The sequence below is a fragment of the Hippopotamus amphibius genome, chromosome 7 (genome assembly GCF_030028045.1).
Source record: "Hippopotamus amphibius kiboko isolate mHipAmp2 chromosome 7, mHipAmp2.hap2, whole genome shotgun sequence".
Lineage (NCBI taxonomy): Eukaryota > Metazoa > Chordata > Mammalia > Artiodactyla > Hippopotamidae > Hippopotamus > Hippopotamus amphibius.
Window position 1 is genome coordinate 22,138,181 of NC_080192.1, and position 22,485 is coordinate 22,160,665.

Sequence of the window (22,485 nt, forward strand, 5' to 3'; positions counted from 1 at the left end):
CAAGCCAAGAGTTCTTTTCATATTCCTTATACCCATTTTTCAAATTTATTGAGTTATACATGCTAATAAATTTAGACTATAATATCAGGCTGACTGGACTATAGAAAAAAAAAGGTCCAACCTCAAGATAAGAGAACCTGGGTTTGAGTCTCACTTCTGCTGATTATTTTGGCTAAATTACCTAAACCTCCAAACATTACAGCCTACCTTTGCACCTTGTTTTCCACCATTCCCCTCCATGTCTCTCCCAGCAATCAAATGGTAGCTACTTAGTTTTCCCATGCCATTAGGACTTTCCTTTCTCTATATCTTTACTTATACCTGTTTCCTCTGCTTGCAATGCCTATCACTCCTGTCTACATATCTAAGTTCTACCCATCCTCCAAGGCTCAAATCTTTTCTCGGAGTTTATTTCTTCTTCCTCTGAAGCCCACAAAACTTCTTTGATGGTATATGTGTTACGGTGTATCTGATCACATTTCCTGTCTCCATCTCCTCAACAGTTTTGTTACTCCAATACTTCGATGTGATAAGTATACTTATTGAAAGATTGGGTGAGTTAATGAATGAGGTAATTAATTAATAGCCAAAGGAATGTTTATTGTTGGTAAAATGGGGAATAATACATCACAGATTATCCTGAATATTGCATTTAATTAGACATTGTCAGTTAATACCCTTTGTAAACAGTAATGTACTACAAAATGTCAGGTATTTTAATGCTATCTTATGAGAGGAACTAAAGTAGAACTAATTTATCCTAACATAGAGTCAAGGGAAAAAATAAGTATTAGGAATAAAATTATTCCTCTGTGTAATGAGTCAGACTTCAGTAAGTATCCCTTTGGTCATGACTATGGAAAGGTGCATTGTATGGGAAATTTATTGCTTGGTCAGTTGAAAGCAGCTCTTCCATCTCTGAATCATTCATAGCAAATTGGTCTGGATAGTAAAAGTTGACACTTGTCCTCAATAGAGGTACATGTCTGAATGTTACCAATTTGGAGATGGAGTTCTCTGTTTTAAATTTGCAACTGGGAAGCCACAGAACTCCTCATAGGTGCTCTAAAATTGCATATTTTTTTCAGATACTCTTTGATGATGGTTAAAGTGCTAGTGACGTTTTGAGTGAATTCATCAATGGTAATGGTAGCAAAGGCAGGTTGGCAGAAGAGTTTAGTGGCAGCCAGGCAAATCCTCAAGCCTTTTGTCAGAGGCTATTGCTCTGCAACCTGGCAAACAGCAGGAACACAGCACCTAGCATAGTAGCTGGCATGCAACAGATTATGCAACAAATGTTTAGAATGAATGGAGGTGAAAGTCAGGGCTTGTATTGTCTTAGGGATGCCAGTCACAATAAGAGAAAATAAGCAAACAAAATTATAACAGATTAGTGTGTTTCTATTAACTACTAACCATATGACTTTGAACTTGGTAGTGGTATAGAAAATAAATAAAACAACCCACTGTGCAATAAATGATGAGATAGGAGGAAGCACTCTGAAAATGAAATGTTCTCTACGTTGCCTATGTCATTTGATTACTCTCCAGGCTAAGAAATAAGTATAGCGTAGCCAGTAAGGACACAGACCCTAAGAGCACAGTAAAGTCAGACAGTCCAGGGCCTAAAAACTGGCAGTTTACTTTCTAGTGGCATAAGTTGAACAAGTTAATTAACCTCTCTAGATTTGCTTATCATCTGTAATGTGGAAATAACAGTAGCACATATCTCATAAAGTTGTTATAAGTCTTAAATAAGATAATGGAGATAAAGTACTTAATACAATGCTTGGTCCATAATAAAGATCCAATAAGTGTTAGCCATAATTTTCTGTATGTCAGGGACCCTTGCAAAGCAAATACTCTAAACCATCTAAACCTCAGTTTCCTCAACTGTAAAATGGAAATAATAGAACTTATTTCATAGGAATGTTTGGGGGTTAAATGAAATAATACACTTGAAAACAGCACTATAGAATTAAATGAAAATGAGGTAAAATTAGGTGTTAAGAGGGATACAGTAGCTTTCTTGGAAAAGCAGGCACTTGAATTTATTTCTCTAGTTTACCTTCCTCTGTGTCCCCTCAAAAATGACCAACAGATATAAAAAGGAGGAATAAACCTATGCCAGCATAGGAAATTAGTGATGTGTGGCATTTACGTGCCAGTAATTCACATTTCTGCAAGAAAGAAGGCAAAGTAAGATTGAAGACATGCAAGATATATGATTCCCTATATGTGAAGAAACAACTCTCCAGGGTAGTAAATGAAGAAGACTTAGAAAGTTAAAGGCAAGAATCAAAAATATGCATGGGGGCAGCAAGAAGGTACCATTGGATCCCACTAAGTGCCACTGGGAGCATACCAACTACCAAAAATCAGCAAGCAAGGATCAGGTAACAGGCTTACTCCTGACTTACACTTAGGGGAGACATTGTCACAGTTGGTTCCTAATAAGGACGATTGTAACAGATAAAGAATGAGGACACTGCTCCCGTTAACTCCTAGATGTTAACCTCAAATACAGGAAAGAAACATTGAAGTGGAGAGAAAAATCCCTCTTATGACTGCTGTTAGTTCTGGTCCTCTCCTAACTTGTGGTCAGTAGACCAGCGGTTCTCAATTCTTAATGTGCATCAGAATGATGTGGAGGGTTTACTGAAACATAAATTACTATACCCCACCCCAGAGAGCCTAGAGCATAGTCTGAGTATTGGCATTTCTAATAAGTTACTGGGAAATGCTGATGCTGCTGGTCTGGGGACCACACTTTGAGAACCACTGCTCTAGACTTGCACTGCCCTTTACAGTAGACTCTACCACATGTGACTATTTAAAATAAAATTTAAATTAATAAGATAAATGTCATTGAAAATTTAACTCTTGATTTGTGCTAGCTACATTTCAAATGCATAAGAACCATTTGTGGCTAGTACTAACGTATTGGTCAGAAGAGGTATGGAATGTTTCTGTTATCACATGAAATTCTATTGGTCAGCCTGCTCTACAGTAGAAAGTACAACTTCAGTGAACAGGGCCAGCACCATGCACAACTACAAGAGGCATATTTGCGTTGTGGGAATGGAGGCCCCTGGAGTTACACTGTATAGCACTCCTGGCAGTTGATCTAAGCTTTTTCCCTCTCCCTTCCTATGGATCCTAAAGATGGAAAGGACTCTCCCAATCTCTGACAGGGTTCATCTCAATTCTCCAAAGTAGGCAAGCCAAAACCTTCCTTTGTAAGAGTGAGCACATGGAAAAATAACTAGGTATGTTAAATGGTACCTCAAATAATACCTCAAAAAAGGAGCTTGTTTTAAAGAATCAAAACAGTACCATCTTATGAAATAAAATTGTTCTTAAGAAAAAGGAATTTTCCAAAATACTAGTGTCAAAATGGATCTCAACAGTATTCAGCAGACATACTGTGTAACATCAGAATAATCAATTATGAAGAGTCAAAGTTATAAAATCATAAAGGCTTTATGTAGTTGAATGATATTTATGTCAAATTCAAAACTATAATGGAGGTAAAAAATATATTGGATCATGAGAAATCCAAGTCAATGAAACAGAAGAGTAACTCGGGACATTTAGTAGATGTCTGCAGATGTGTATAGGGAGAGAAAAGTTATAAGAGAAAAAACAAACGGAGGAAAAATTCAAGAGATCCAATATACATTTGATATAAGAATTTCAGAAGTAAGAGCATAACAATAATTTTTAAAAAGCATTGTTGCAAGAGAAGATAGAAGAAAGCTAAAGAACTAAAAAAAAGTCTTAAATAATAAATAACAAGATTTATTGAATATAGATAAAATTTCTAAAAGAAGTCAACTGGGAAATTTTTGAAATTTCATCATTTCAAGGATAAGGGAAAAATTCCTATAAGGATCTAGGTAGACATTACCAAAACAAACTATGTTACCTACAAAGGAATAAAAATTACTCTGATATCAGTTTTCAACTCTAAGCACCCAGAATACAATGAAGAAATATCTCTGAAATTTTTAGATGGTTTAAGATTCCAGATTCAAGGATTATGTGCCCAGCCAAGGTGTGCAAGATAATAAAAAATTAGTCATTTTCAGATATGTATGTTGGAAAACAACCTATCTTTTTGAAATAATTGTTTCAAGGATGAATAATAATAAAGATCTCAAGAACAGGCAAGGAAACAGAAGTATAAAAGATTCTGGAATATAAAATAAAACTTGTAAGACATAGAATATATTTTTAAATAATTATTCTTAATATGTTTTTTTAAAACTTAATATAGATGTTAAAACTTTTTGACAAGAGAAGATATAAAACATAAAGTAGTATACTATAGATACGTTATCGAAAACCCCAGATTATTTTAATACAAGTGGGAAGTGGAGATACCTATGCTAATTTTCTCATTTTAGACATGCAAAGTGGTTTAGCAGTCAAGAGTGTAATTACCTAGTTCATATGCACCTCCACCAATTAGTGGTTGTGTAACTTTGGGGAGTTACTTAGCATTCCTTACCTATAAAACGGGAATACCATAATACCCCAGAGTTATGCAGGACTGAAATCAGATAATGTGTATAAAGTACTTAGCACCTATAAGCACTTGGTATAGCTATTAACTTAGAAATCAAAAGATACTCATGATTAATGAAGGAAATAGATCTGAAGATGAATAATGTAATATTAAAGAAACATAAAAGTAATAATTAAAAGAACTCAGATTCTCTCTCTCTCTCCAAATCGTTATAAAAGACCACATATGTATGTACCCTATACAAAGAAGCAAGATCAAATATATTACTTATGTGAACCGTTTCAAGGATTCACACTGTAGAGCCATTAGAGTAAACATGTTCTCATTATTTAGGTGATATTTAATTTTTTTTTAATTACAAAAAATACACAGAGTTTTGTTGAGGGAAAATATATGTGCATAGAAAAAAAGGCTAAAATATACATTTTTATATAAAAATATAAAATATACATAAGTATTAACAATAATTATTGCTGGGTATTGAAAGTTTGGGTGTCTTTTTCTTCTCTCTTTTCATTAGTATTTATAATAAACATACATCACTTTCATAAACAGGAAGAAAGAGTATTTTCTTTTTAAATAGGTTTTTTAGTCACCACTGCTAACATTTAGGTGGATATTACTCTAGAATTTTTCTTCACATGTAAATATGTGTATATGTAATTAATTTACTATTCATTCATTCAAAGAATATCTTTGAATTGATTGTCTTCTATGTACCAGGCTTTCTTGTAATCTCTGGATGTGGAAGTAAAACGAAAACCCAAACAAAACAAAACAAAATCTCTACCTTCCTGGAGCTTAGTTTGGGGAGTGCAGCATAAATAAGTAAAATGTGTATTTCTGATATTGACAGGTGGCATGGAAAAAATATAAAGCAGGGAAGAAGATAAGGATTAGTGGTTGCCCTTTTAAACAGGGTGATCTGTGGGGGGTCTTGTTGAGAAAATAATGAAGTAAAACCTTACTAGTAATAGACACTTGAAGAAGGTGTTGGTGGGGATCATGTGGCTTCCTAAGGAAAGAGTCCTGGCAGAGGGAAGTACAAGTACAAAGGTAGTGCTGCAAAAGAATGCCTAATGCATTTGAGGAAAAACAGGGAGGCAAGACAGCTAGCTGTAGGTAAGAGAGAAGGAGAGTACTAGGTGCTCAGGTAGAGAATTGCGGGTGGAGTGTGCATGGGGCTGAGATCACCTATGGCCTCATAGACTATCGTTATTCAGAGTGAACTGAGGTTCCAGTGGAAAGATGATGGGTGAGAAATAGACAGGTGACAGATATATTTTAAAGGCAGAGACATCAGGATTCACTGCATGGTCAGGTATGGGGTGTGAGGGGAAATGAGGCGTAAGAATGACTCTAAGGCATTTGGGCATGCAAGTCTGGTGTTCAGGGAAGAAGTCAGGTTGAAAATAGTAATGTGGGAGTTGTCATTATTTAGGTGATATTTTAAGCCCTGAGACTGAGTGAGACTAACAAGGGATTGAATGTAAGCAGAGAAGGGAAGAGGTCCAAGTATGCCAAGCCCTGGGGCACTTCAGTGCTTAGACATTGGAGCGGCAAGGAGGAATGAGCAGAGGAGGGCAAGAAGGAGCAGCCTGTGAGGTAGGATGAAAACCAGAGGTGTGTAATACCTTGGTAGCTGAGCTAAAGAGCTTCATACAGGAGGGGCAGTATCTGTATTAACTTTATAGCTGGTGGATCAAGTAGGATGAGGATTAAGGAATATTCATTTTAGCAATGTGGAGATTTTGCTGATGTCAATAAAGGACGTTTTAGTGGAAGAATATGGAACAAAAGCCTATTTGGAGTGGATTTAAGAGCCTCGGCAGAGAGAAATTAGAATTGGCTCCTCTTCTGTAGAGCTGGAACACCACTTTCCATATTTTCTTACTTTAAGTTAATATTTCTCTTTCTGTGTTAAAGTGGTAGAAATTACAATCTGATTGCATTTCATCTTTTCCTATCAGTGGAAAATTACATGATGGCCCCAACCTGAAAAATACTGTGAGATATTTTGCTAGATGAATATGCCGTTTACCAACACTTCAGCTAAAGTGGATCTCTCCAGCTTCCATGACCAAAAGAAACCCAAACAAACATACAGACCCTTTGCTTAGGCTAACTGATTGCTATTTTTGCAATGTCTTCTCTAATCAGTTGAGGGGTCATGTGAAAGACAGCAATAAATGATTGATTTTCTAGGCCATTTTACATATATTTAAAGGACATCTAGTTCTTCTGTACAGATCAAATGGAAACTAAATTAGGTTCCTGAACCTACTTCCAGTGTGTGTGTGTGTGTGTGTGTGTGTGTGTGTAGGCTCCCCACAGCAAAAAACAATTCTCAGGCACCTGCAGGTGTCCAAAAATTCAACTCAATTTGATACTATCTACCCAGAAATAGAATGAGATTCCACAGGTAAAAGGTTCAGCCCCACAAGGCCATTCTCCACTTAAGACACCAGTTGCAAGCCCAGGTGGTTACCTGTGCTTCTGACCAGCCAGCTACAAATTGGAGAGTCCAATGATGCCTTCTAACTCACTACGCCAACAGCAAGTCCAGTTTGTTTACCTGTACTTTCTGACAAGCTGGCTATAAATCAGAGGTTCCATGACTCCCTCTTGGGTTGATTAACTTACTAGAATAACCCAGAACTCAGGAAACTCACTAGATCACCTATTTATTACAAAGGATATCAAAGGATATGAATCAACAGCCAAGTGGAGAGAAACATAGGGCAAGGAGCTTCCATGCACTCTTAGAGTGCACTTGCCAAATCTCCATGTGTTCACCCACCCAGAAGCTCTCCAAACCCTGTCATTTGGGGGTTTTATGGAGGCTTCCGTCATGATTGATTAAATCATTGGCCATTGAACTCAATCTCCAGCCCCTCTTCCCTCCCCTTTAGTCACATGGTTGGTTCTCCCAGCAAACAGCCCCCCAGTTACCTAAAGGCTTTCCAAAAGTCACCTTACTAACATAACAAAAGACACCTTTATAGCTCTTATCACAGGAAATTCCAAGGGTTTTAGGAGCTGTGAACCAGGGACCTTGGACAAAGACTAAATGTGCATTTCTTACAAATTTAAGCATTAGCAGAGCTGAGCAGTACTGCAGTCATCATCCCATCGTTACCATGGCTATAGCACTAGACCCTTAGAGAGGATTTTTATTTTACATGAAATATTTCTTACCATAGCAACAGCAGCGTTGATTTAAAGTATAACTCAGAAGATATAATTTATCTTTACCATTTCTGTATATTTTCTATGATGTGTCTTGTTAATAGGATTACACTTTTGATGACTCCTGCTCTTTTGAAGTGAGACATCTCTTGGGATGTATGTGAGAGAAATCTAGGCTGCTCATTGCTTACAGGAATAGAAAACTCACAGGACACATTTGAATGTATAACATTCCCAGAGCTTTTATTGAGGATATTTGGGTTCAAATTCAGGGTAGATCTTTTGAAAATTGAATCAGAGTAATTATTCATTTTAGAGTCATTAAAAATAATTTCCATTCTTTCTATATTACAAAATTACTTTTTTTTTCATTTAAAGAGTAGAGATCTACTTTTTTGTTTGTCTTTTTTATTTCTCCAGAGCAGTTCTTTGTTTCACTTTTATAACCAGTTGGGAGAGTATAAAAACAGAAACCGTTTTTTAAATAAGTTAAAACCAAAGGACCAACACACTTGAAAACAATAGACTTGAGTTAAAGGGGTTCTTTCCTCTCTTCCCCCACTACAGACTCTTCTGTTTGGGAAAATACACAGTTGCAGTGACTGCAGTATTACAAAGAAATACATTTTGGTAGGAGAGAAACAAAACCCCTTGGTTCCAAATGTAGTTATTCACTGTAGGCCATTTATTCATCTGGCTCTAGGCTATGGGAATTACTCCTAGCACAGAACTCCTTTTGAAATCCCTAACTCCCTAGGGGGTCAGAGATAGATGAGAAACTGCCCCTATGAACTTGGTTTATACAGGGGAAACAAAGAAGTTAGTGGTTGAGGGTAACAGGGGAAAGGCGCGTGGGAAGGGTGAATGTAGCTAGCTTCCTTTGCTTGCAACAGGAGCTTCTTTCAATGCAAAATGAATGCCAAGATAGATCAGGCACTCTACCAAAAAGATACAATAATTTAGTAATACAGTCTGCCCAGGCAGCTTAGCAGCTGGAAATGAGTGAGCCTTGGGATTTGCTATAAATGATGGGGAAATTGGCTGATAGCCTCTTTCCTATATTGAGCAAAGGGAGCAAGAGAAAAGATTATAAATGTTTGAAATCAGAGCCAAATAGCGTGGTCTGTTCTGGTCCAGGGGTTGCCAGAACTCTAGCATTCTCTGGCTTCTGCATTAAACGCTGAGTTTGGCAGAGAGTGGGACTAATAGGCCAGGAAACAACAGTTTACCTGGATGCATTTTCTGTAAGGCAGCTGTTGATCTTAAGTTGTTTAGGGGAGGGAATTTTATTATATGCTGTATCTGATGCCATACAGTATCTAAGCATAGCAACAATCTTTGGGCTAATTTTGCAATAAGAATAAATACTCAAAGGTCATTGCTGATACTTGAAAAGGGGCCCACTGGGTGGTTTTCAAACTCTAGTACTCAGGATGCCCGAGTGGACAGCACATTTTGCTGGTGCCATAGAAAATTTTGAGGTAAGCTATAAACACAAAGCCTTGGAATGGAATGGATAATGGCAGGCTTTGGACTAGCCAGATTTATATCCCATACTGGTGTAGCCATGCAAGAGCTCCTGTGCCCATGAAGCAGAAAGCCAAACTTGACACTGGGCGTTTGCAGCAAAGTAAGAGCCCCGAGCAAGGGAGTGGGAGACCAGCCTCAGATCCACTCCAACTTGGTCTCTCAGTTAGGACTTTTTAAAAGGGGAAGAACAAAGAGGCCAGGATTAATCATTGTCTTGAGACATTTTTGTGACATTTCTTAATTGTAGTTTTGGGAGTCAGGGTGTCTCTGGTTTACAATTCTCTAGTTAGGCAGTCCATGGCTCAGGGGTCTGTGAGCTCATCTTATCCTGGAGGAACAACCTAAGTTTGTACATTAATGATGATATCTAGAATAGCAATTTTAGTACATTAACGATGTTATCAACAACAGAAATTTTAGTCATCAGTTAGTACAGGATTGAGGTCGGAGGGGACAAGAAAGGAAATAAAGTTTTGGAGAGAGAGATTAATCACAAACTCAGCAAGGGAATTTGGGATTTAGGAGGACTTGGTTACACTAGCTCCTGTATTTACTAGCTATGTTGTTCTTCCACAGTTCAAAGTCGTAAGAATACCTACTTCAGAAACTTTTGTGAGGATTAAGTGAGATAAAATGACCTTGAGCATAGTAGGTACACAATAAATATTGGTTCTCCTTGCCTAATATGGAATCTTAGCCTTTGCAATTTTTGAAATAAATTCCTTTCCAGAGAGTTTGTGTTTTAAATTAATTTGACATGTCTTTGAAAACTTAATTGATTTTTGACCTTGAGAAATTGAGGGAGGTCTATGTAGTTGCCTCTGTGGCTCATTTATTATTTGACTCACACTTTTATCCCAATGTGTAGGTGAGCAGGAAAGACATTCTTAATATTTGGATATAAATGAACATACTAGCCAGATCACATGAGCTACATGACTAGGAAAACAAGGCAGGTAAATAAACTACAATAAGGGCCATATAATTTACCTTATAAGTGAAAAAAAGTAACATTTCTCCCAAATATTTCTGATAAGACCTAGTACCTCTTTGAAGATTTATGGAGACATGTTGACAGTATATATTATCAAAATTTAGCTTCTTGTTCTCTTCAGTTTATCTAGAATTTAAACACAGAACACTGACTAATTTTACTGAATATCATAGAGTAATTGGAATGCTTTAATACTTACCAAATCTCCATGAATTTCTTTTTTGTTTTTTATAAATATACATTTTAGGGCAATCTTATTAAAAAGGGATTTGCTTAATTTGAATCCATAATTACAATAAGCTTATTCTTCATTTATCTAATTCTCAAGATAATTTACTGATTTGTAAATTGCATCATACATTACAAAGTATGCATGGCAAAGCAACTTATTATTAACTCTACCCATTCATAAATCATTTAAAGAATCACATTAAGAACTTTCAAGTCCTGATACACTTTTTTAAGTTGAAATCTTTATAAATGTAAATTTTTACAATAAAAATATTTTGCTACAAAGTATTATGGCAGACTAAGTGCTCTGAGACATCTTTCTGCAGCAGTACAAATATATTCTAAATAGAACATGTTCTTTGAGATATTGCCTGCTCTAACAATCTTTGCTTTCTAAGAGTGTGTGTTAGAAGACAGGAAAGTCAGTGTTGCACTGAGTGCATATGTTAACGATAGCACTGCTACTTGGACACTGTACTTTGGTTCAAGGGTAAGCTTGGAAGGCTAAGTCAAGACTATTCAGGGAACCTCAAACCTTCTCTAATCACACTGACAAGCTGAGATTAAGATCAAGTAATGAGGCAACAATAAATGATTTCTAATCACCTTGAAAAGAAAACTGCTGTAAGTGGGTATCAGTAAAAATAACAAACACATATTTGCCTGATGACTATACAAATAGTTACTGGATGTGGGAAATAAAACAGTTATATATATAAATACTGTTTAAAGGGATAAAATTCCCAATCATGAAGGTGAGTAAAAACAAGGACTATCAATATATAACAGGCAAATTTGAAAAATAAATGGCATTTCTAGATTTGAAAAATATGTTTGAAATTATTTTTAAAATTCTAAATGAACAGGTAAACAGCAGATTAAGCAGAGATGAAGAGAGAATTGGTGAACTGGAAAATAAATCTAAAGAAATTATCCAAAGTATAGCACAGAGAGCCAAAGAGGCAAAAAATATGAGAGATATGAAGCAATATGAAGGATAGAATAAGGTTAACCTCTTCTTATCAGAGACTGAAGATGAAATAACAATATATAGGAGAGGAATTTTTTATGATAATTGCTCAATTTTCTCATAACTGATAATAACATGAATTCATAGGTCCAAGAAACATACTGTATTCCAAACAGGATAAACAGAGAGAAGTCCATACTAAGAGGCATTATTGTGAAAATGAAAGATATAGAGGAGATTTTCAAAGCAGGTAGAGAAATGATGAATCAGCTACAACAAAAACACAAGTATAATGATAGCCAACTTATCCAGGAAAAACATAAGACAAAAAGAGTAGAATAATATCTTCACGGTGTGAGAGAAAAAAAAAAACCTAAATTATGAACTAAAAAAACCTTATTTTTAATAAATGAAAGTAAAACGTGAAGGCATTTACAGTTAAAAAACTGAAAACATTTATTACCAAAAGACATTTTCCAAAAGAAAAACCTCAAAGACTACTTCAAAAAGGAAAGTGATCACAGGTCATTCTGAGGAAGGATTAGTGAATAAATAAAATAATCTGAGTAAAATAATAACATCTGGTTTGGAAAACTGACATACAGAATGAAAACACTGACAACAGTATTTGTTAGAGAAATAGTGATTGAATTATAACTGATATAACATCTTAAAATTATTCAGGAAGAGGGTGGATAGGTATTGTTCACCTTTAGACTTTATTAAATTAAAACTGTATGGTAAAATTTTAAGGATGTCTAAATAATAAAAGTAAGTTGTGTAAAGTCTAAGCCATAGAGAGAAAAAATTGAATAAGAAAAAAACAAAACACAAAAGGGAATAGAGGTGAAAAAAGAATATGAAAGATAGATATCAAAATGTAAAATAGTAGAACCAAGTCTAAATATGTAAAATATCAAAATAAACATAAATTAAACTCACCAGCTAAAAGGAAGAGATGGTAGGATGGTAGGAAAACAAAACCCAGCTTTATGCTCTTTAATGTAGACACATCTATACAGCTAAGGGCACACCCCCACACAAAAAAGGTAAAGATGAAAGAAGTTATACCTGAGAAATATTAGCCCAGCTGTCAAATAGACTTTAACACTGAAGGCATTACCAGAATGTGGAGAGTCACTATGAAATGATACAGGGTTCAGTTCACCAGGAAAATATGAACAATTATAAGGAAAAAAAAATCATAAGTTCACTAAAACTGAGAGATTTCAACATACCTCACTCAATTAATGGAACATTTTGACAGCTCAGTTAAACTTAATCTAATAAAATGCAGAGCTTTATACCCAACAATAAGAGAATACATGTTATTCTCATGAAACGTTGATAAAAACTGATCTTAACTTGGTTGGCTATAAGCAAGTTTCAGTACATGTCAAAGACATTCATATACACTACATTTTCTGACAACAGTTAAGTTAAAGATTCCCATTTATATCACTATAAATTTGTAATTTAAATATACATTTCCAAATAATTCATGAAAAATGAGTTAGGAGACACCATAGTTCTAAATTTAAAATGTTTAGAATTAAACAAAAATGTAAATACTAAATAATCACCATAGTGAAAACAGCATAAGTGGAACTTAGAAAATTTGAATCCTTATACTAGAAAAGAAGAAATCCTGAAAGTTAATGAGCTAAATGCAAATTTAAGAAATTTTATAAGAAGTGGTAGAATTAGCCCAGAAAAGTAGGAGAAAGCAAAGGGAAAGAATAGAAATGAATGAAATAGAAAATTAATATACAAAGTCAGAAGTGGAATATTTGATAACACAAAAATGGATGTACTTTCTAGTAAAAATAGTAAAAGAAAAAAAAGAATAATAAAAATAAAATAATAAAAATAAAAAAAAATAAATATAAAATGCAAATAATCTATGCTAGGAATTATATCTACAGATACTGTATAAAAAGATTCAAAAGAAAATAAATACTAATTATGAACAACTTTGTGCCAATGAATTTTAATACTGGAGAAATGGACAAATTCTAGATAATTGTAACTTACCAAAACTTCAAAAAGCTATAGAAATTCTAAACACTCCTACAACTATAAGAGAAATTGAGTAAATAATTTTAAATCTTCCCACAAAGAATATATTGCCTAGATGATTTTAAAGGTAAATTAAATATAGCTTTTAAAAAACAGATCATTCCAATCTCATACAAGCTCCTCGAGAGAAGTGAAGAAGTGGGGATTTTCCCCAACTAGTTTTGAAACTAGTAATCTTCATATCAAAACTAGACAGCATAAGAAAGGAAAAATTAAAGGGCTGTTTCATTCATGAACATAGATGCAAAAATTCTAAACAAAGTACTAGCAAACCAAACCTAGCAGGATAACAAAAGGAAAATTCATTATGACCATTTCAACAGATTAATATACAGTTTGTTTAACATGAGAAGATACATCATTCCCACTGACAGATTAAAGGAGAAAAACTACATAATCAACTCAAAGGGTGAAGAAGAACATTTGATATAAACTCAAAATTCAATCGTAATTTTCAATTATAAAATTCATAGCTCAGTTGGAATAGAAGGGAACATACTTAACCTAATAAATGCTATCTATCCAGGAATTAGAGCAAACACCATTTTTAAATAGGGGCAGAAGCATTCTGTGGTGGATGTGATTACTGTTCTCAGCTCTTCCCTTCCTCTTCTGCCATGTTATTTTGTAGTACTGTAGAGACAGTGGCATTTACATCTTCACCCCATTTACTTTAGGATGAGACATGACTGTTCTGTCAACCAATGTGGAAAGTAGCAAGTGTGCCAAGTCCTACAGTGAGACCTAAAGAGATATCATGTTTCCACTGTGGAAAGAGAATACCAGGTAGCCTCTTAACAACCATTGTACACTCATGAGATAATGAGAGTGAAAAAGGCAAATAATTTCTTTGTCTGAAAATTATTTTGATCTCAGGGACCCAAGCATCCATGGACTACACCTTGAGAACTACTACTGTAATGTACATTTCCATAAGCAAGTACATACTTACACAACCACAACACAATCAAATCAGGAAATTGACAGTAATATATTACCATCTATTCAAGTTTCACACTATTCAAAATTTGCTAGTTTCCCCAGTAATAATTTTTATGATGAAAGAATCTAGCTCAGGATCACACACTGCATTTATTTGTAATGTCTCTTTAGTCTCCTTCAGTCTGAAACAGTTCCTCTGACTTTCCTTGACAGTCATTACTTGACGCTTTTAAAGATTATAGGCCAGCGACTTTGTAGAATGTCCCACAAATTTAAGTTTATTTGATGTTTCTACATGAGTAGATCTAGGTTATGCCTCTTTAGAAGGAAAATCCAGAAGTGATTCTGTGTTTTTCTCATTTCATTCTATCAGGCGGGGCGAGATTTTTACTTGCTGTATTCCATATGATGTTCACCTTGATCATTTGATTAAGATAGTGCCTCCCAGACTTCTTAAATGCAGAGTTATTCTTTCTCTCTTTGTAACTGGTATTTTGTGAGGAGGTGCTTTGAAATTATTTGATTTCCCATTCCTAATCAAACTTTTTTTAAAATTTATTTATTTATTTTATTTTTATTTATTGGCTGTGTTGGGTCTTCGTTACTGCATGCGGGCTTTCTCTAGTTGCTGCGAGTGAAGGCTACTCTTCGTTGTGATGCTCAGGCCTCTCATTGCGTTGGCTTCTCTTGTTGCGTAGCATGGGCTCTAGGCATGCGGACTTCAGTAGTTGCAGCACGTGGGCTCATTAGTTGTGGCTCATGGGCTCTAAAGCACGGGCTCAGTAGTTGTGGCACATGGGCTTAGTTGCTCTGAGACATGTGGGATCTTCCTGGACCAGGGATCAAACCCATGTTCCCTGCATTAGTAGGCAGATTTGTAACCACTGTGCTACCAGGGAAGTCCCCTAATCAAACTTTTAAATCATCCATTTTTTTACATATTTTTATGGGCTCATGTTTTCTTATTTTATTCACTGGGTCATAATCCAATACTGTCATTATTTATTTTGTTCCTTCAGAACTTTATTTTCTTAATTTCTTTTAAATACTTCTGGATTTTAAGTTATAGCTTTCAAATTATGTGGGGCCACATTTATTTTTTGGTTTGGTTTCATTAACTGTTAAATATTCATTTTTTTCTCCTTTTCTTGCAATGTCTTTATAAATAGGGTTGCATCAAAATCCTTTTTTGTTTCCCATCTTTAATGAGAAGAATATCCTGGACTTTTTGGAAGAGGTTCCTGTGTGAGAGCAGAAATGAGCCACCGTAGCTTTCCCAGCTTCATGGCTGAAAGACTTTCCCTTTGTTGTTATCATGAAGTATTGAGATATATGGGTACTTCTCTGCTTGACTGCGAAAGCCTTCCTGCTGTTACCTTGTTCTTTTCCAGAGTTGCATGCACCTTGCCTTACAAAGTAGTGCTCTCATATTTGAACACTGTAATTTGCTATTATTACGTTCAAGTTCTCCCTCCTCTGGACCTCTGCCTTCCATGCCACTACCTCCTTCCCATTACATGAAATATCTTTCTCCCTGAGATCTCTGATGTTTTCACCCTGTGCAATTTGGATTCTGCTTCTGAAAATTTTTCTTCATAGTGAGTCTCTAGTTTACTAAAAGCATGTATTTATTGAATATTTCTGAGATCCTCAAGGGTTTAAGCCACTTCTAATTGTCTTTTTGTGGGATTTTTTTAAGTTCTGGTGGTTATTCTCAGATTCTATTTCTCAGCATCCTAATTAATACTGGGCCTTCTCATTTTGGGAATAAGAATCTGATGGCAGTTTCTGGGACCCTTGGCTTGTAGGCTCCATCAATTTACTTTTCTCCTCACCACTACCAGTTCTGGACCCTGCTGCTATCACAAGATGCCCATCCATTTCCCAGGTCCATGGGGATTCCTTGATAACTGCTTTATTGAAGATATTACCTGTAGTTGGGGGATTTTTGTTTGTTTTCTGGTTTGTTTGTTTTTGTTTTGTTTTGTTTTTACTATCATATGCTTATTTTATTCTTTCACTATCATATGTATTGTTTTTATGAGGGGACTTGGGGAGATTAATTTTTAAAAAACTACATTATTGTCATGTTCTTGCCATCAGAAATACCAGGTGATCTTTTAAAAGTGTAAATCAAATCATGTCAACTCTTACCTCTACCTTCATCTCAGACCTCATCTCCAATCATTCTACCCACCTGTGATGGTTAATTTTATGTGTCAACTTGAATGGTCCATGGGATACCCAGATATTTGGTCAAACACTAATCTAGGTGTTTCTCTGAGGGTGTTTTGGGATGAGGTTAAACTTTAAATTGGTAGACTGAGTAAACCTGATTGCCCTCTCTAATGCATGGGCCTCATCCCGTGCATCATCAGTTGAAGGCTTGAACAGAACCAAAAGGCTGATGTCCACCCAGAATGAGAGAATTTTTCCTGCCTGATAGTCTTTGAACTGGGGCATCAGCTTTTTTCCTGCCTTCATACTCAAACTAAAACATCATCTCTTCCTCAATCTCAAGCCCACCAACCTTTGGATTAGAACTACACCATCACTTCTCCTGGTTCTTGGGCCATTGGACTTGAACTGGAACTATACTTTCCTCTCTCTGTCTCTCATTCTGACTAGTATACCACCCTCTCACCACTCTGTTGTAGCCACACTAGTCTTCTTATGTTCAGAATACCCTTACAGAGATTTTCATATCTTCTTCTTGTGTCTGCAATAATAATTCCTATCTCATTACTTTGCTTTATTTTTTCATAAAACTCAACCATCATCAGAAATTTTACTATTTTTGATTTGCCTATAGTTGCCTCCTTCACTGAAATGTAAGCATCCTGAAGGTGGGACATTGCCTTTGACACTGCTGAAACTTTGGCACCTAGGACAGTGCCGGTGGACAGAAGCATTTTATATATATTTGTGAAATGAATTCAGAATTTCTGCTAACATCAATATCAGTACTAGAATCCCTGAGACATTTTTGATTTTCCAAAGAGGAATGCAATTACCCAGTAAACAAAAGTTATGATCTATAATAAAAGAAGAAATTACTTGCTTTCCATAATTTGTTTTCATCTTAACATGAAATTTAGGGTTTTATTGTTATTCAGGTATTTATATAGGTGATAAATATCAGAGACAAAGATGGGTAAAAAAAATATTGAACTTCTTACTATTGGATACTTACTCTGACATTTCTTTGAAATGCTAATTATTCTTTGAATAACTATCAGGTTGGAATTCACACATATTTAGTTCTGTACCTTGGCATGAAATATCCATTTGTCAAAAGAGAAGTGTGAAATTAAATGAGACATGTTATGAAAAACAGTTTAATCTATATACTTTGCCTCAGTTTCATCTAAAGAAATAGTAAGAAAATGCAAAAATTATTTTCAAAGTATATTTTAAAAAATATACAAGCATGTCAAAATAATCTTTACTGAGAGTCTAATATAATAAATTACTACTACCTTTCTTTGTAAAAATGAAACACTATAGATCAGAAATTACTGTTGTAATGATAGAAATATATTTAATGTGTTATATACCACAGGCATTGTTCTAACTCCTTTAGTTTTATTTTTTTTCATTCAGCTTCACAACACTTTTAGTTATATACCATTACTGTCATCACTTCCAGATATGAAAATATAAACACTTAGATTCTCACCCTGGGCCACTACCCACCTGCCCTAATCACAACAGAGCCAGGTGCCAGATAATTAGGGACTGTCCCTATGGCTTAGAGCCTGCTGAAAAGATTTGAAACTAACTAATCCTAAACCTACCGTGTTTCCATTACTTCCCATAGAAACCACGATAAAGGCTCTTGTCCACCTTTCCCCGCACGCATCTGCCTCCTGACTAATACTGGTACTCCCCAATGTGTCCCTTCCACCCGTGACGGTAATAACCGATCTTTTCAGTGGCAATTGTCTCCTGATCTGTTAGGCTCATTATACTTGGGGGGGAGAAAAGGAAAAAAAAAAAAACCCACAATTTTCAAACATCTGGGTAATGTATCATTTCATCATCCAGCAGGCTAGCCCGAGCTTGTTCACACAGTGGCAAAGTTCCAAGAGCAGCAAGAGAACAACTCCCAGTGCATGAGTGCTTTTCAAGTCTCTTTCATATCATGCTTGCCATTGTCCCATTGACCAAAGCAAGGCACATGGCCACACCTAAAGTTGTGTGGAGGAATGGATACGTGGGGTGTGGCTACAAGGAGCCTTTGCGGATTGGGGTCATAACTGTGCTCAATCCACCGAACAGACATTTCAGGAGGTTTCATATCAATTTCTCATTGCCTTTGATTTGACAAATCCTTAGAAGTTGGCCACTGAAATAAGTAATATTTGCCTTTTCACAACTCTTGGCAAAAATTACCAACTATCATGATGCTAAGAACCATTATTCAAAAGTCTAGGCTTATGAGCTAATAACTAAATTCTCTTTTACTTAGAGAAGTGACTGCTTGTGACTGGAGCACTTGGACTATATAAAGCATTTGGAATGGTGATTTTAGTTATTTTGATCAAACTACAGAAGGGATGGTAACCTAATAATGATATTCATAGGAAAATTTAAATAATATTATGCCTCTAAATATCTCATTATAGTGAACATGATCAGAAACCTCTTGACTGAGACTTACAGAATCTTTTTCCTATAACAGACTGACTCTTTTTCAATTTTTCCTCTCAAACTCAAACCCTTTAGCCTTCTTCAGCAACTTTCTCGATAAAATTCTTCCCTATTTCAGAATTCTTCCATCCTTCTACATTATTTATCCATTATTTTCGTCTCACACCAACCTGCTTATGCTGTAAAGCATTATAGGGGAGCCATGTAGCCTAGGAAGAAAAAAGAGAAAATAAATTGGAACAGAACATCAGATTTTATTTTCTCTTAGTATTAGCTTACCTCCATGAAGCAGAAAAAAACTCTTTTCATCCACTTTCCCCAAATTCCAGAAATAGTCACAAAGAGCCTGCTTGATCGTCCTTGAACCCTAGATTGTTCTTTAATCTTAATAGTAATATATTTTCCAGGCCAATGGCTATAGGAATCTGATAGACCTTAGTTTGAATCTCAGCTTAACCACTTACCAGCTGGGGAAACCTCAGCAGCTTAAGTTGTCTACGTGTTAATTTTGACTTCTAAAAAATGGATATAATAGGGCATAAACTCTAGCCTTTAGAAAGAGTTTAAGGCTACTCCACCCACTCTTCTACCCCAAGAAAGATCTCTGTTGTGAGGGAAGGGAAAAATGGAGTTAGCAAGGACGTAGTGTTGCTACATTAGAAAGGGATGGAATTTTTATGGGAAGGTAAAGTGCCGGGGTCCAGCCCAGGCAGGATCCAGGGAGTCCCTTGGGAGGGGTAGAGTCGGCGAGAAAAAAAAGAGAGAGAGAGACAGGAGGCAGAATGAGAGAGAGAGTGAGAGAGTATGAGAGAGAGAGAGTGAGAGAGTAACTTTAATTTTTGCTCGGGTCTTATATATCTTACATCTTGCTTTGTGGATTTTTCCATTAGGGGCCCCATATCCCTCCCCCACATGTCCCATTGATTCCGCCGGGGCCAGTCCTTAGTCAGGTGATGAGTCTTCTATGTAATCATTAGTTCTTATCAGTTCTTCGCGTTCTTGTCCATAAACAATCAAACATTTTTTCCCCATGCTTTACATCACCATTCTTGTTTTAACCCTCCAGTGGTTACAAGGGGGAGGGGAACACAGGATAACAATCTCTAAGGGCAGGCCTCTCAGGCGCCCAGGCTTGATGTGACAGACACATTGTTAGCAGGTTAAGCTTAATTAGTGAGCTACATTCTCTATGCTACGTGACAGCAGACATACAGGACATGGACATAACATAGATACCCGTAATATTCCGTTCTTATAAGGGAAGAGTGCATGGGATATTTTATAGGCAACTTTGGTTTGACGGACCCTCACTTCAGAGGTTTGGGATAATTGTGATTGGGTGAGGCAGCATTCCTGATCACAATGCATGGCCCATGACGGCCGAATTGCCAGCATGGCCCAAGGGTGGGGATAATAAGTTTAAACATTCCTCCATTACCCGGGCCCCCTAAGGGTCTAAATGTGATTTGTTTGCGGCCCATAGAATTTCCGCAACACCAAGAAAGCGGGGGGGGGGGGGGGGGGGGGGGGGGGGGGGGGGGGGGGGGGGGGGTAGCCACCATTCTTGAAGGCGGCGTTGGCGCCCCTTCACCCAGAGAGCTCATCATTCCTAGAAAGAGAAGTAAACAGAGGAAACTCATAGTGAAACTAAATCTCGGAGAACTCCGGTACTTCCAAGATGCCTGCTTTGCAGCTCTCCCGAACCGAAGATGCCTTCATCGGAATTCCTGCCTTGCAGGCCATTCCCGAAGTGCTCGGCCTTGCCTGAGCCTTTAGGCAATCCCCGGACGGCTCCGGCAGTAAAGTGCTTATAATAGTACGGGATGGTGCAGATTGTTTCTCTTTTAGACCATTCTCTCTTCCCGTCACTTGTTTCTTCCATCTCAGGATACCACTGTGTTAGGCCTAGGCAGAGGGATATCTTCGTTTGGAAAAGCCAAACTGGAACCAGGGTGAGGTCTGGGGATATGTAAAGCCAGGAGTGTACCTACTTCTATCAGCTCCAAGAGAGACAAAAGTATACAGACCTGGGACCAAACTTCAATAAAGAAAGCTGGTTTGTCTGTAGCATTCTTTGGGCAAATATCTATTGAGGCTTACTGTGGTTTTGCCAATTTGTTTACATATTCTGGCCAAATCTCTTTCTATCAGAAAATCATGATTATTATTCACCATTTCACAGGATTGTTATGACGATCAAATGAGAAGATGTAAATATTACTAATTCAGTGTCTAGTAAATAGCACATACCTAGTAAATGTTACTTGTTAATTTATAAAAAACTTTGGTATCTTGGGTTTATAATAACTAACTTTTTTAAAGTGTGAATGAGCAAGTTAACTTTGAATTTGTTGTTATTACCTACCATATTTTACTTTTTCATAAGATTAGGTTATGGGCTTATCAGGTACCTTAACTTTCGATCGTGGCAAATATTTAGCTGAATATTAACTAAAGTAACCAATCAAAAAAGTAAACTGACTTCCTTTGCTAATTTCTTGGCCAGGTTTTTACACAGTATGTCTTTGAAAGAAAAATTAGGTCATAAAAAAAGCATGGTGTATTGTAAATTTCCGCAAACATTTATGTTTTATCTTAGAAAAAATTATAAAGCAATAAAATCATTCTTTGGTTTCTTTTCTGCATTATATTTTCAAAGATCTAAAGAAATTGAAAAATAACTAATGCTATTTTATAGAAGAAAGAAAAGGATAGCTTCGTATTAGCAGCTCAACATTTTTCTTGTAAAAGAGAATCACTTTTTAGTGATATTGCATTGTTTGCCTACATTAAGCCTGAACAAATCCTTTTTGTCTAAATCATATAATCTGTATAGAATTAATCTTAATTTTATATTTGAATAACACTATCTGGATTATTAGCCTTTAATTACTCCTAATTACTCTTCTTTTCAAGATTTTATTTTTGAATTTATTTGCTGGGAGAAGGGCAAAGAGATGTCGTTGTATATGATCTTGATTTACCTTCCTGATGTCCTACTGCACAATGATTCATTTACTGCAAGTTTGAATGTGGGTGTCCCATTTTAAGAAAACCTAATTTTGTTATCCGATGTAAAACATACTCCCTGGGGACAAAGGAGAAGGATGGGCAATTACGCAGTTAGTACCCAATTCGTACCTTTGAAATGCACGCTAAGGTATATCAGGGAGATCTGGTTCATACACACACACACACACACACATATACACACATGCACATGCACACACACACAATTCATTTTATACATGGCACTGTAGCGTGATGGGTATTTCGTAAAGTGAGGATATCACTGGTTAGCAATAAGTTAAATGTCTGGACATTTTACACAGGTTCGAAAGGGCACTGCTATTGTATCAGGGCTTT

General features: G+C 36.2%; 1 protein-coding gene across 5 annotated transcripts in view; it reads left to right on the plus strand.

Annotated features, from left to right (window-relative positions):
• Positions 1-22,485, plus strand: part of ANKS1B (ankyrin repeat and sterile alpha motif domain containing 1B) — a 1,070,894-nt gene that overhangs the window by 588,745 nt on the left and 459,664 nt on the right. The window lies entirely within an intron of this gene.